The sequence below is a fragment of the Canis lupus genome, chromosome 10 (genome assembly GCF_003254725.2).
Source record: "Canis lupus dingo isolate Sandy chromosome 10, ASM325472v2, whole genome shotgun sequence".
Taxonomy (NCBI): domain Eukaryota; kingdom Metazoa; phylum Chordata; class Mammalia; order Carnivora; family Canidae; genus Canis; species Canis lupus.
The window spans coordinates 63,114,037-63,126,977 of NC_064252.1; the positions used below are offsets into that span (position 1 = coordinate 63,114,037).

General features: G+C 42.9%; 1 long non-coding RNA gene across 1 annotated transcript; it reads right to left on the bottom strand.

The window, feature by feature from the left end:
- Positions 1 to 257: 257 nt before the first annotated feature.
- On the bottom strand, positions 258 to 7,106 carry LOC125756011 (uncharacterized). The gene is made up of 2 exons (XR_007413824.1): positions 6,348 to 7,106; positions 258 to 3,192 (listed from the first exon to the last, which is right to left on the bottom strand). It is a non-coding gene; the product is annotated as an uncharacterized LOC125756011 (long non-coding RNA).
- Positions 7,107 to 12,941: the final 5,835 nt, after the last annotated feature.

The following is a 12,941-nucleotide window of genomic DNA, read 5'->3' on the forward strand; positions in this document are numbered from 1 at the left end:
GGGGCTCCCTGCTCACCGGGGAGTCTGCTTCTCCCTCTCCCTCTGCCCCTCTGCCATCTTGTGCTCTCTCCTTGTCAAATAAATAAAATCTTTAAAAAAAAAAACCAACAACAAACAAGTGTGGTTGAAGATCTCATTACCCTTCCTTCCACAATTGATAGGACATGAAGATAGAACATCATTAAAGATTTAGAAGATTTGAACATTATCGATGAACTTGACTTACAACATTCCACCCAACAAAAGCAAAACACACGTTTTCCTTTTTTTATTCAAGTATAATTAATATACAGTGTTATGTTAGTTTTAAGTGTACAGTATAACGACTCAACACTATACATTACTCAGTGCTCATCACAAGTGTATTTGTAATTCTTTTCACTATTTGACCCATCCTCCCCCACCTATCTCTCCGCTGGCATCACCAGTTTGTTCTCTATATTTAAAAGTCTGTTTTTTTTTCTCTTTTTATAGTTGTTTTGTTTCTTAAACTCCACATATGAGTGAAATCATATGGTGTTTGTCTTCTCTGATTGACTTATTTCCCAGCCTTATTCCCTCTAGATGCATCTCCATTGTTGCAAATGGCAAGATTTCATTCTTTTTCTGCAGCTGAGTAGTATTCCGTTGTCTCTATATACCACTTCTTTATCCATTCACCTATAGAAGGACACTTGGGCTGCTTCCTTATCTTGACTATTGTAAATAATGTTTCCATAAACATAGGAGTGCATGTATCTTTTTGATTTAGTGTTTTTGTTTTCTTTGGGTAAATACCCAGTAGTGGAGTTACCGGATCATATGGAAATTCTGTTTTTAATTTTTTGAAGAACCTCCATGCTGTTTTCCACAGTGGCTAGCTACATCAGCTTGCATTCCCACCAACAGGGCACAAGGGTTCCTTTTTCTCTGCATCCTGGCCAACACTTATTTCTTGTATTTTTTATTTTAGCCATTCTGACAGGTATGAAGTGATATCTCATTGTGGTTTTGATTTGCATTTCCCAATGATTAGTGATGTTGAGCATCTTTTCTTGTGTCTATTGGCCATCTGTATGTCTTCTTTAGAGAAATGTCATTAAATGTCTTCTGTCCATTTTTAAATTGGATTACTTGTTTTGTGTTCAGTTGTGTAAGTTCTCTATATATCTTGGGTATTCACCTCTTACCTGATATATCATTTGCAAATATTTTCTCCCATTCAGTAGGATGTCCCTTTGTTTTGCTGATGATTACCTTCAATTCTGTGAGAGCTTTCTATTTTGGTGTAGTTGCAATAGTTTAATTTTGCTTTTATTTCCCTTGCCAAAGGAGACATATCTAGAAAAATGTTTTTATGGCAGATAACAGAGAGATTACTGCCTATGTTTTCTTCTAGCATTTTATAGTTTCAGATCTCACATTTTGGTCATTTTGAGGGTTTTTTTGTATATGGTGCAAGAAAGCAAAACACGCATTTTCAAGTACATATGGAAAATTTACCAAGGTAGACCATATTTTGGGCCATAAAACAAGTCTCAATACATTTTATAGGAGTAAAGTCATTTTAAGTATTTTCTCTGGTTATAATGGAATTAAATTGGAAATCAATTATAGACCTCTGAAAAAATTCTTAAATACTTGTAAACTAAGTAACATACTTCTACATATGCCATAGGTAATACAAGAAATTAAAAGGGACATTAGAAACTCTTCTTTGACCTGAGTGAAAATGAACACATGACAGAATTTGTGGGATGTTGCAAAAGGAGCAGCACTGGGGGAAATTTGTAGCATGAAATGCCTCATTAGATGGGACGCCTGGGTGGCTCAGCAGTTAAAGCATCTGCCTTCAGCCCAGGGCATGATTCTGGAGTCCTGGGATCCAGTCCCATGTCAGGCTCCCTGCATGGAGCCGGCTTCTCCCTCTGCCTGTGTCTCTGCCTCTCTCTCTCTCTCTCTGTGTATCTCTTATGAATAAATAAATATAATATTAAAAAAAAGAGAGAGATGACTATGCAAAAACATAGACACCCTCTTACATTATAATAAGCAATTTAACTCAAACATTTTCTGCTTAAGATTTACATCACATTAATGAACTAAGCAGGTGGTTTTCCAAGAACTAAGGGAGATTCCAAGTCTTCACTTCTTGCAAAACAGAAAACTGTTCTCAGCTTTGAAATGACAGTTTAAATTTTTCTTTGGTTTTCTGCCGTTTACAAAGCTCTGGGTAGCCTCCTCCAGCCGCATCTGAAAGAAGGCAGTTCTTCCCCAGCGCTTAGTATGGGTCTGGGCACTCAGCCTGAGGCAGCAGCAGAAACTTTGTGACCCCTCAGCACCTGCTCTGGGGATTCCTACGGCCATCTCCTAAGGTCTCCATTATTCCAGAATAATCCATTAAAGGAAGTACGCTTGTGAGATCTGGATGCTGTGCTCAACTCTAGTTTGTAGGGACAAGGTAAAACTCGTCCATCGACTGCGTGTGGCCTGTGCTAGGAACTGGAAGCTACAGAGATGAACAAGGTAGAAGAAGGTGCCACTCCACAAGCTACTTACTCATTGCAAAGGGAGGTAACTGCCAATCAGCACTGTAACCACGCATCCCAGCCTTGTCCCTAAGGGCCGGACACCTGACGCGTGTGTTCTGATGAGATGCGCTATGACATAGAAAGCATAACCTGTGAAACAATTTTACCAAAAAAGTTTAAGCCTGAATCGCCCCACCTCAGTATTTAATAGGAAACACAGGCGGTAGGAGGACACATTAAACTGCATCACACACAACACACACACACACGCAATCAGATAGTGGAACATTCTTTGAGAAATATGGCTTGCACTTTTAAAGTCAGTATCATATATAATGAAAATAATTGAGGGATTGTTCTATATTAAAAGGAGCTAAAGAGAAATAACATTTTCATAAGTGGGGGTAGGGGGAACATTCTTGGATGGACAAAGATCCAGATTTGTTAAAAGTGTTAGTTAGTGTTGGAAAACCACGTTGTCAGGTACCTGTTGTGGAATCGGACAGTCTGGGATTTTTGTAATTATTAGTGAGATTGGACACTTTTTCCCAGGTTCATGGTCTGCTTATCTGTTTATATTTTATGTATTTGGTCTTGGTCTTAGAACTTGTCCTTGGAGCTTGGTCCTAGAGCTTGATGTTCCTCACTTCTGAATCACAGAAAGGCTTCCCTTTTGTTGTCTCTAAAAGAAAATGTTTGCTTAGTAGAAGTGCAGAATTAGCTTTGATTTTCGAACCTCCTGATGAATATTCAAGTATTTGACCATCCTACTTAATTAAAGATAATTTGAAAAGAAGAGAAAGGAATTCTAGGGGCAGCCCCGGTGGCTCAGCGGTTTAGTGCCGCCTTCGGCCCAGAACGTGATCCTGGAGTCCTGGGATCGAGTCCTGCGTCGGGCTCCCTGCATGGAGCCTGCTTCTCCCTCTGCCTGTGTCTCTGCCTCCCTCTTTCTCTCTGTGTCTCTCATGAATAAATAAATGAAATCTTAAAAAAAAAAAAAAAAAAAGAAAGAAAGAAAGGAATTCTAGAGCCACAAAGCCCAAATCATGGTTTCTCACAATTTTTTTCCAATGGGTAGGGACTTCTGAATCACAACAATGTGTAAATGATGTTATATAAAGCTGTTATTTTTTAAAATTTTATTTGTTTAGTTATTTTACAGAGAGAGAGAGAGCGGGGGAGGAGCAGAGGGAGAGACAAGCAGACTCTATGCTGAGCATGAGCCCAACAGGACTCGAGTCCCATGACCCTGAAACCATGACCTGAGCTGAAATCAAGAGTCAGATGGTCAAATGACCGAGCCACCCATCTTCCCCTAAAGCTGTTATTTTTTAATTCAAAAGTTATTTTTGTTACTAACTACAGGTTTAATAAAATGCTGGCCAACTATTAACTGTGTGTCTTAATTAAAAAGTAGAGAACATAGGTTTGGGACTTAAACTGACTTGGGTTGGGATCTTGGCTCTCCATTTATTATCTGTGAGCCCAGGGGTAAGTGACTTAGCTTCTCTGAGGTTCGATTTTTTTTTAAAGATTTTATTTATTTAAAAAAAAAAGATTGTATTTATTTATTCATGAGAGACACAGAGAGAGAGGCAGAGACACAGGCAGAGGGAGAAGTAGGCTCCATGCAGGGAACCCGATGTGGGACTCGATCCTGGGCCTCCAGGATCACACCCTGGGCTGAAGGCAGCGCCAAAACGCTGAGCCACCTGGGCTGCCCTGAGGTTCAATTTTTATCTGTAAAATGTGTGTAACTAAAATGTAGCCAAGCCCTCCTTGGGCAGCTCAGATCTGACCTCACCACATAACGTTGCACTAAAAAAAAGAAGAAGAAAACCCATAAATCTGACTGAGTATTATAGAATAATCTACCGTGTTCCTTTGAAATCAGAACATGTTTTCAAATGATAGGTATTTGTAATCTTTCTTTCTTTCTTTCTTTCTTTCTTTCTTTCTTTCTTTCTTTCTTTCTTTCTTTCTTTCTTCTTTCTTTCTCTTTCTTTCTTTCTTTCTTTCTTTCTTTCTTTCTTTCTTTCTTTCTTTCTTTCTTTCTTTCTTTCTTTCCTCTTCCTCCCTCCTTCCCTCCCTTCTTGCCTTCCTGCCTTCCTTTTGGCTGGCACAGAAAATAATGATGTACTCCACCATTGATTATATCTTACAGGCAGTGGTGTCTTAGATTTAAATGAAATATGGCAGTGTCTTTTTTTCTAAGAGTTTATTTATATATTTGAGAGAGAAAGAGCACAAGCTGGCAGAGGGGGGCAGAGAAGGAGGAAGAAACAGACTCCCTGCTAAGCAGGGAACCCAACTTGAGGTTCCATCCCAGGATCTGAGCCGAAGGCAGATGCTTAACCGACTGAGCCACCCAGGCACCCAACATGTGGCAGAGTCAGTATTGAGGCTTTCTTGGAGCTCTGAAGGGGTAAGTTATACTTCATGTACCTGAACTTTGAAAAATCCTCTCCAAATCTCCCATTTTCTCCCCAAATTCTTCTCCTCTCTGTAGTGACCATGGCATGTTTCTCTCTTTCTCCCTGGCCTCCTCTTGCAGCCCGTGGGCCCTTGCCAGGCCTCTCCTACCTTCCCTCTCCCCCTCGCTTTCTCTTCACTGTCCCCTCCCAGCCCTTAGTTTGCCCGGCTCCCTCCAGCCACTCACCGATTCCACCTTTTTATTTCAACTTAGCCCCCCTGTCTCTTGGCTTTTCCATTCCTGTGCCCAACAGCACCCACCAAGGAAAATAAAGAGTCCTCCAAGAAACTACCTTCCTAGGAGGTGGGGAGCAGGGAGGCAATTATAAATACTTAACATTTAACTTTTTGTGTGTGGTTTCATAGACAATGACAATATCTACCTCGTGGGGCTTCTGTGGGGATTAGAAGAGATAGGGAGTATAAATACTTGGCCCGATGCTGGCACATGCTAAGAAGTCAACCAGGGTTAGCTATCATTATTTACCATTGTTCTAGAAATAAATGTACAATTAACATTGTAACAACACAGGAAAGAGAAAAAGGCCAAAGGAGAAAGAATCACCCCCTGTCTTAACACTGCATATTTTCCTAGTAGCAATTATAAATATGCCACGGTGAAATTTGATTTTTTATGCTTTTCTAGTGACAGAGCATTCTTATGTATGAATCATAGTCCATAAATGGACATATAAGGATGAGAAGAAAGTCATTGTGCATTTCTAATGCATTTTAACATGCAGTATTCTGTGATATTTTTGGATTACCACAGAGAGGAACTTACTATCATCTTCTTCCTGTATCTAGCATGAATTTCTTTTTCTCTAGTAGAAGGACATTTGGCAGAAATTTATTGAAATTTCAAAGGAATGCTACTACCTACTATTCTAATGAAGTATTTGAAGAGGATTGTAAAAAAAAAAATCCTTTAAACACTAGGGTAAATAACTTTTAATACGCTTTCCTACTTATAGTCATGGAAGATAAGAGGAAAACCTTGCAGACTGTAAAATGCAACTGGTGATCTGGGTTGTCATTTCAACGTCACATGATTTGGAGTTGGAGAGACTGGCCCGAAGGCTGAGACCCTGCTATAGACTGAGTGACGTCACCCCCACGCACCCACCCAGGTTCATAGCTTGAAGCCCTAACCCGCAATGTGATGGTATTTGGAGGTGGGATCTTCAGGAGGTGTTTAGGGCTAGATGAAGTCATGAGGGTGGAGCCCTCACGATGGGATAAATGCCCTCCAAGAAGAGACACCGGGGAGCCCTCTGTGTCCCTATGTGCACAAAAGGAAGGGTGCTCGCAGGGAGAAGGCAGCCTTCTACAAGGCAAGAGAAGGAGCCTCAGAATGAGTCCTACCTTGGCGGCACCTTGATCTTGGACTTCCCAGCCTCCAGAGCTGGGCAACAAATTGCTGTTGTTTAGACCACCCAGTCAATGGCATTCTGTTATGGCAGCCCAAGAAGACCAGTAGAGTCTGGTGTCTTCTCATACTGAAAGTCAACAGGAAGGTTAACAGCAAGCCTTCTTAGGCTAATTTCTCCATGCAAAGGGAAGTTTCCTAAAAGCTCTGTGAAAGTTGAGACAGTGTAAGAAGTAAGAGCACATGCGTAATGTTGCAAAACCAAACCTAAGGCTTGGTGAAACTCAAAATTAGGAAGTTTTATTTTTAGAAATTGCAACATGCAACTCAACCCTTCCTTGATTTCTTTGCTGGCTAACGTATGGAGATAGTGAATCGATACCCAGCGTGGGAGCATTTTTCATGCTGCTGTCTCAGTAGGGAACATTCTAGTAGCTGCTGGAAGCATCTCCTGAGCCCCATCATTTTGTGACACAGCAAAGAGCCCTTGGACTCTGTGCCTGGGGAAGGACATGATCCATGCCCCAAAGGTTCGCCCTGCCTTTGGGAAAACTGTGTTCTTCCCTAAAGGGCAATTCTGAATCCAGCTCTTTTGGGGGCTCTGAGAGAGAGAGAGAGAATATAAATATGGTAAATTCAGAGACAGTTTCCCTGAGAGAGCCATGTGACAGAAAAAAAATTCCCTCTTCCTCCCTCCATCTGGCTCTATATTTGTATTGTTCTCTCCTGTGTGTGGTGGGAGAAGAAAATTTTACTTTTTAAAATGAGAACCAACGGCTGCCTCCTTTGCCCTCTAGAGAAATGTCCTGTTTTGCGTGAAGGGACTACCTTGCTGTCTCCTCCAAGGTGATCTCAGTCAGATCCAGGCTGAAAGCTCAGGGCCACACTTCCCGCCCTTTGGGGGGGAGAGCGGAGGGGGGAGAATGGGGCGGGGGAGCCATGAGCAGTCGGGCAGAGAAGGGAAGGAGAGGGAGAGGCTCAGAGGGAGAAGCCAGAGGGACTCAGGTCCAGATGGCACAGCAGGAGGGCACCAGGGAGCCCTGAGGAGGCAGGAAGGCCTGGGGGCTCTACTATAAATGTGAAGATGGTGGCCACGCAGCCATGTGAAGTAACTGGCTCCAAACCTTTTATGAGGATATGCTGCTGAGGTGGATGATGGCCCTGGGAAGGCAAGAGGGCGCTGGGTTCCAGGGCTGGGCCCAAGAGAAGGCAGGACACAGGCATTCAGTGGGGACAGGAGATTGGAATGAAGTGGCCATGAGAAGGAAAAGCCCGGGAAGGCCCAGGTTGAGCCATTTGGATGGAAAGGCCGAAGGGTGGGCGACTTCCCAGCCTGGCCCTGGGTCATGCATAGGAAGGGTACAGTATACTGTTGGGTGCCGGAAGGGTCGGGGCCCCATCTCCAGGATGGGAGAAGGGGTCTGGAGGAGGGAGGACCAGCCTCTACTGTCCTGCTCACCATCTGTGGGAAAGGCACGTCCCAGATCTCCAAACAGGGTCCAAACGGGAGCAGTCGATGTTGATGTTCTCACAGCCTGGATTTGGAGGTGCCAGAGGGCCTGGAGTTGGCCGCTGGTCAGGTGGACCTGTCTTTGTGGGTGGTGTAAGGTGAGGAAGGGAACGCTGGAGGGTCACCAAGGCCCTCTGCAGCAGCCACTTGTCATTTCTGGGGACAAGGCGTGAAGTAGGTAACACCTTAACCATGATAGGTTTGGAAGCCAGACTGATTTTCTGCTTCTTGAATTCCTCCTGCTATTCCCTTTCCTTCACATTTAGCAAAGTCATTTTGAGAGCCTGTGACAGCTGGGCTCCAAAAATGTCACCTTCCCAAAGGTGAAGACACGGTTCTCATCCAACCGTACAGTGAGCCTTGTCCAAGATTTCTTTAGCTCCCTAATGAGGGAAGCAGCACGATGACACAGCTAGTTCCAAGGAGAAGAGACAGAAATATATGTGGTTAGTGCCAAGAAGGCCGGAGCAAGATGGCTGAGTTAGAGACAGGACAAGATGGTGACCTCACAGGGCAATCCAACTGCCTATCTTTTCTACTGGACAGAAGTCATTTGCGTCTCCACCGGGGAAAGGTCATTTGCAAAACATGTCACTCTTCCACACAGTAGATGTAACCTCACAGAGCTCAGCCTAATCGCTAGAAAATAGTAAGTCCAACAGTTGCTTCCCTCAAAATCAGATGACTTGTAGGCAGATTGTTACACAGACTCACAGTCATGTGGCTTTGAAAGAGTACGGGGGGGGGTTGGTAACTGGGTGACGGGCATTAAGGCGGGCATGTGATGTGATGAGCGTCACGTGTTACGCGAATCCAGTGGTTGAACACTGCATCTGAAACTGATGATGGGCCATGTTGGCTAATGGAATTTAAATCAGAAGGAAAGAGAGAGAGAGAGGAAGGAAGGAAGGAAGGAAGGAAGGAAGGAAGGAAGGAAGGAAGGAAGGAAGGAAGGAAAGAGGGAGGAGTACCTGGTAATATTTTTGCTGTATTTCCGATTTTTGGATAATTTTTCTTAACAAAGGGAAGTAAGGGACTAGACTATTATTCTCACTTAGGTTGGAGAACTAAATAAAGTATCAGAGTCCTGGAACAAGCCATGACTTTCAAAGAGGCACATTGTGGATAATCTGGTCCAAGAAAATTTATCCCCAAACATAGGTTTATTAATTATTTTTTTAAAATTTTTATTTATTCATGAGGACTTAGAGAGAGAAAAGCAGAGACACAGGCAGAGGGAGAAGCAGGCTCCATGCAGGGAGCCCAACATGGGACTCGATCCTGGGTCTCCAGGATCAGGCCCTGGGCTGAAGGCAGACGCTCAACTGCTGAGCCACCCAGGCTTCCCCAAACATAGGTTTAATTATGTCTCCCAACTTGCCTTTTGTAGCTATTCTAGGGCTGATATTCAGCTGGGACACACGGGCAGAGGCATATCAATTATTTATGGCTCATGTCCATTCTCACTGGGCCAGTGCCCCTTTCAGATTTCTTTGTGTCCAACTGGCCAGATGGACCAATTGTTAAATATTTTAAATATCATCTCTGACTTATCCCACTCAACATGGCTTTTCCTGGCTTTTCTTTTTTTTTTTTTTTTAAGATTTTATTTATTTATTCATGAGAGACAGAGAGAGAGAGAGAGAGAGAGAGAGAGGCAGAGACACAGGCAGAGGGAGAAGCAGGCTCCATGCAAGGAGCCCGACGTGGGACTCGATCCCAGGTCTCCAGGATCATACCCCGGGCTGCAGGCAGTGCTAAACCACTGCACCACCGGGCTGCCCTTTTCCTGGCTTTTCTAGTGGCTTCAACCATATGAATATATCCTTAATTCCTGGTTTCTAACATTATCTCGATAGTGAATATTATCCAGGATGTATTTGGTAGCAGATAGTAGAATATCAACTAAAATAGCTTCAACAATACAGACTCGATTACTTCATATAACAAATCTGGTAGTGGCAGTTTCAGGGTGAATTTAGTGGTTCAGTGATGTCATTAAAGATCTCAAGTCTTCTCATCTTTTCTTTCTGCCGTCTCAACATGTCGGCCATGTCTCCTTGCTGTGGTCACAAGATCGCTGCCGTAGCACCAAGTATTATTTTCATAGGACATCATCCTAACATGAAGGTTAAGGAGGAGGTCTTGGGGTGCTTTTCCTTTTTTGATTCTCTCTCTTTCTCATTTATTTTTTAAGTAGGCTCCATGCCCAGTGTGGAGCTCAACACATTGCTTGAACACATGACCCTGAGATTGAGACCTGAACTGAGATCAAGAATCAGACACTTAACGGAGTGGGCCACCTAGGCACCCCTCCTTTTTATTTTTAACCAAAGAGTAAATTCTTTCTTAAGAGCCACCAGCAGGCTTCCACTTATGTTTTATTGGCCAAAAATGGGTCACATGCCAACCTTTACACCAATTACCGACAAAGAAGATGAGCTTTGGCCCAATTATAGTTAATTTTCTTCAGCTGGGCCTACTGACCTTGACTCAGATCAGCTTTCTATTAACAAGAAAGATGAGGAAATGGCAGCTGAGTAGCAACGAGCTACAACAGCCACTCATAGCACTTTAGTTGGTGTTCTTTTAATTTGGAATTCTTCCAACAGTCTGTTCCTCCTTTTTCTGGTTTAAAAGTAATGTCTACGTGTTTCTTATTATAAAAGTAATGTATGCTAATTGCTCATTGGGGAGAATATAGAATACATAAAAGAAAATAAAAATCACTATGTGGGTATATGTATGGATATACATGGATTACACAAAATTAGGACTGTATTATATATAATTTAGTTTAGTTTCTTATCTATTTTCAACTTGACATTTTATGATGATCTTGTTTCTGTTTCCTTCTTGGTCCCAGCCCTTCTCCACACATGTCCAAAGGAAAAGAAAAGCACAGAACACATCCTGAGTCTCCACGAAGTGATTAATGAGCTAAAATTCACTTTTGATTCGAGAAGGTCCTGACTTGCTAGCTCCTCATTGGTCTCCACATGGGGCACACCATCTTGTCACTCTCCACCCGCGTTCCCTCCCAGACCCCCAGGACAACAAGACACCTAGGTCAAGAAAGAAAGAGACAGAGAAAATACATTCTATTCTTCTCCATCTGACTAAGGCTTGACACTGGGAGTGACCTCATTGTCTTCAAGAATCCTGGCCTCACCTTTACAGGTCTCAGCAGGACACCTCTATCTTTGTATGACTAGCGGGTGATAGCACCAACTGTTGTGCATGGAATAAATGGTCCTATGTTGGTGGCAGGGATAATCTCCATCTCCATAGAGCGTTGCTTGTACCTCTGTCCTGTGTGTCATTATGTTAACAATAGGAAGGCATATATGGGAGAACTCCTGTGGTTGAGCTGGATCTTAGAGACCTCCAGATGAGGAGCTATTTGTCCTGGACAAAAGTTCCCTGATTGATCACTGTGTCCACAGCACATTATCAACCTCAGGGGGCCTTACTTTAGACAAAACACTGTCTACAGTGGTGCTATGGAGTATCTGTTCTCAGTATTTGTTGCTTATTTTGGTCATGGTATCAGTAGAGATAAATGCCTATTGTTAAAAGGCCTAGAGCTACTATTTGAGGATAGTTGGCCCCAAAGCCCCATGTGACAGAGAAAAAAGATAAAAGATGGCAAAAGAGATAATTTCTCTCATTCTATCCACCCAGGCCATAAAATGTGAATGCCATTTTTTAGGTGGTAGGGAGCTGTGAACGTTTCTATTAAACTTTGTGAGGAACCACCTGACCATATGTGGCAGATTGTATTTTCCAAAGGTGGCCCCACTAATATCTTCCATCCCACATGCTCTTCTGCAATGTGACGTTGCTACTCTCTCAAGAGATGGGTCTAATGGGTCACCTATCCTTGAATCTGGCTGGACTTAGTGACTCCCATGTAAGATTGCCTGGTTTAGCAGAAAAACAAAACAAAACAAAACAAAACAAAAACAAAAACAAGATGCCCAGTTAAATTTTGATTTCAGATAAACAGTGAGTGATTTTTTAATGTAAGTATGTCCCATGTAGTGTTTGTATTTTATTTCACCCCTCTTCTCATGTAACCATAGAATGTGACAGAAGGGTTGCACATGACTTCTAAGGCTAGATTAGAGGAAGCTTGAAGTGTCTGTCTTGGTCTCTTAGAACCCTTGCTCTATTGATGCTGCCTTTTGGGACACACCCTCTTGGTAAACATGTACTGTGAGAAAACCGAACCTCATGTAGATTCTCCAAAGATCCCAGCCCAGGTGCCAGGCATGTGGGTAAAGGCACCACTACCAGAGCAGGCTTACCAACAGAATTTTCTATGGTGATGGATATGTTCTATATCTGTATTGTCCAATACTGCAGCTGCTGTCCACATACATCTGTGTTCAATCCACTAGCCATATGTGGCCATAGAATCTTAAAATGTGGGCAGTGCCACTAAGTAACTAAATTTTAAATTTTAATTAATTAATTTTATTTTTTTAAAGACTTTATTTGAGACAGAGAGAGAGAGAGAGAAAGAGAGAGAGAGAGCATGAGCAGGGGGGGAGAGGGAGAAGTAGTCTCCCCATGGAGTAAGGAGCCCAATATGGCTCGATCCCAGGACCCTGGGATCATGACCTGAGTGAGCCAAAGGCAGACGCTCAACTGACTGAGCTACCCAGGGGCCCCATTTTTAGTTAATTTAAATGTACATTTAAATAGCTGCATGTGGCCACTGTTTGGACACTATAGTTGTAAATGATTTCAGTACCCAGCCCTTGGAGTCAATCCTACTCATTTGAGTCTTTCTAGTTGAGGCCTCAGGTATCTAGGTGCAGAGCAAAGACCCCTCAACAGTGCTCTGTCCAAATCCCAACCCACAGAATCCAGAACATTAACAAAAAGGGTGTTGTATGTTGCCAAGTTTGGGGTTGTTTATTATGCAGCAGGAGATAATCAGAACAAAGTGTACCAAGAAAGACTATCTAGAGGAGGGTTCCAAATCCAAAGGCCCTAGGGCCAGGAAGCAAGTAAATGAAAAGAACAGCCCAAGGTGATTGTAGCCAAGACCCATGAAAAGGGCAAGGATCAG